This window comes from Gekko japonicus, unplaced genomic scaffold, assembly GCF_001447785.1.
Source record: "Gekko japonicus isolate JY-2015 unplaced genomic scaffold, Gekko_japonicus_V1.1 scaffold1386, whole genome shotgun sequence".
NCBI classification, from domain to species: Eukaryota; Metazoa; Chordata; class Lepidosauria; order Squamata; family Gekkonidae; genus Gekko; species Gekko japonicus.
The window spans coordinates 482036-484794 of NW_015165282.1; positions in this window are offsets into that span (position 1 = coordinate 482036).

Sequence of the window (2759 nt, forward strand, 5' to 3'; positions counted from 1 at the left end):
GGTAAGCGACAGTACCTGATCCACAGAGGGCCACTCTGTTCAAACTATGTATGAATAAAGCATCAATTAGTTTTAGGCTGGGTTGCTGCTAACAGCTAACCTCTAACAGGTGCCAACGTTGTGAGCCAACCCACCTTGGCTCCACACTTGGTCAATATTAAAGGTTCCCTTGCTCAAAAGCCAGTCGAATCCGACTCTAGGGTTGCGGTGCTCATCTCCGTTTCAAAGCCGAAGAGCCAGCGCTGTCCGAAGATGTTTCCGTGGTCATGTGGCCAGCATGACTAAACACCAAGGCGCACAGAACGCTGTTACCTTCCCACCAAAGTGGTACCTATTTATCTACTTGCAATTTCTTGCTTTTGAACTGCTAGGTTGGCAGGAACTGGAACTAGAGATGGGAGCTCACTCCATCATGCGGCACCTGGGTCTCGAACTGCTGAACTACTGACCTTCCACGGCCTGCAGTTCAGCGTCTTAACCACTTGAGCCACCGCAGCTCCTCTGGTCAATATTACTAACAGCTTTATTTATCCCAACCTGCACAAACAAAATTGTGCCAAGACATGTTAAGTGTCACCCCAACACAGGCATTCAAGGAACTAAGGTCTTGGTTGAGCAGCTAAGGGCTACTCAGCACTAAGGGAATCCCTGGCTACTCCAGTCAATGATGAGCAGACCTGGAAATGGCCCTTCATCCACAGATGCCTCAGGGTGCTTTTCCAATACCCCTACCTATGGTCTATCAACCTTAGCTATGGCCTACTCAACCAAAAAGCCAGCCTAATTAGAATCCATCCCAATCCAATAAGCAATGAAGTGCTGATGAATCCCCTCCCCTTTGAGACCCAGTGAAAGGGAGCCTGAGAATTCCTGCTTGACTCCATTAGCTGACCTACTATTATCAAATTATTCAAAATGGGCAGATGAGGGAGGACAGCTCATGGCAGATGCTTGCTCCAGAGATGCAGAGTTGCAATAAATACTTACCTCCAAAATCCTTGCCCCACCCCAGGCCCTGTGGGAGTTTTGTGCCCCATTCAAAAAAAGGGGGGAGGGGGCGACAAGCACAAATGGTTTCCATTCACTAGAAAGTGGGAAAGAACTTCTCATGGTGTCAGTTTGGTGTAGTGGTGAGAGCCAGTTTGTTGTAGTGGTTAAGTGTGTGGACTCTAATCTGGGAGAACCGGGTTTGATTCCCCACTCCTCCACTTGCACCTGCTGATGTGACCTTGGGTCAGTCACAAGCTCTGGCACAGCTGTCCTTGAAAAAGAGCAGTTTGTGCCAAGAGTTCTCTCAGCCCCACCCACCTCACAGGGTGTCTGTTGTGGGGAGGGGAAGGGAAAGGAGTTTGTAAGCCGCTCTGAGACTCCTCTGGGTAGTGAAGGGCGGGGTATAAATCCAATCTCTTCTCTTCTCTTCTCTTCTTCTCTTCATCATTTTATATGCTTCGCAAAGCTGTGTGCAAACTTTCTAGGTCCCCCCCCCCAGGCCAAATGCTCACAATCTTTATTCATGTTGATGTACCATGAGCAAAGGACAATGACTTCTGCAAAAGGGTTTCCTTTTTTTCTCCCCCCCTCCTCCCCCAGCTTGTTGCAGTGCTAACCAATTACAGCCAAACATGACTTGGGAGTTAAGAGCATCAAACTTCTTCTTCAAGTTGAATTCAAAGCTATTATAGTGATTTTGAATTCACCATTGTTAGAGCTAACTATTTCTCCTTCCTTAAAGAATGGGACCATGCACAATAACAGACTGGGGATGGGGGGGGGAGGCCTTCATCAAATCACAAAAGCTTTGAAGGATGTGATGGTGTTTCAATAGGCTCATTATGATGCCTTATATTATGTCATTACCTTCTTGGCAATTTAGCGTGAAATGTGCATCATTGGTGCTATAAGTTAACACAATGCTGCTTTCGGAGCCTTTATATTTTGTCATGTCAAGGGCTGCTTTTAACAAAGCTTTAATCTCTGCATCTGTATATACTGAACACCTGTGTGCCTACTACCAAAATAGTGGCTAAATAGAAAGAGTATGAGCTGATATAACTAATCATAATTCTTTGAGGGGGGAGTACAGACAGCCTAATTCTACATATTACTATTCATTGTGTGTAAATAGAGGGTTGTGATGAGAACATCAGAGCAGCTCTGTTGGATCAGACCAATGCTCTGTCGAGTCCAGTAGCTTGTTTCACACAATGGCCAAGCAGTTGCCCACAGAAGCTAAGGCCTCCCATCATTGCTGCATCCCAGTGACAGATATTCAGACATATATCACCAGTGAAAAGGAGCTTCCATTGAGTTATTGTGGCTAATAGCCATAAATGGGCCTAATCCTCTTTTAAAGCTATCAGCACTACCAGGCATCACTGTGTCCTATGGCAGAGATGACTACTAGTTATGTACAGGCTGTCTGAATAATACTTCCTTTTATCCACCCTGAATCTGTCCCCCTTCAACTGATTTGGTTAAAGAGCAGCCTCAGATGCTATCTGAACCACAAAACAGGCGGCTGCATATAGTGCAATGCTGGGCAGACACTACAACACATATACTTTCACACAGCCAGAGATGCTGATGAACTTTTCCCCATTCAAATTTCTCCTGGGACCTTGGGGCTCTGAATTACCTGATCATTTATGCTGCCAGGCACTGATGCATTAGTGAACCAGCCAGTTTAATTCTGGACTTTGTTCCGACTGCTGTGCAGGTACATATTTAAACCAAGGTGTAAAAAAGTATCCGTTGACTGC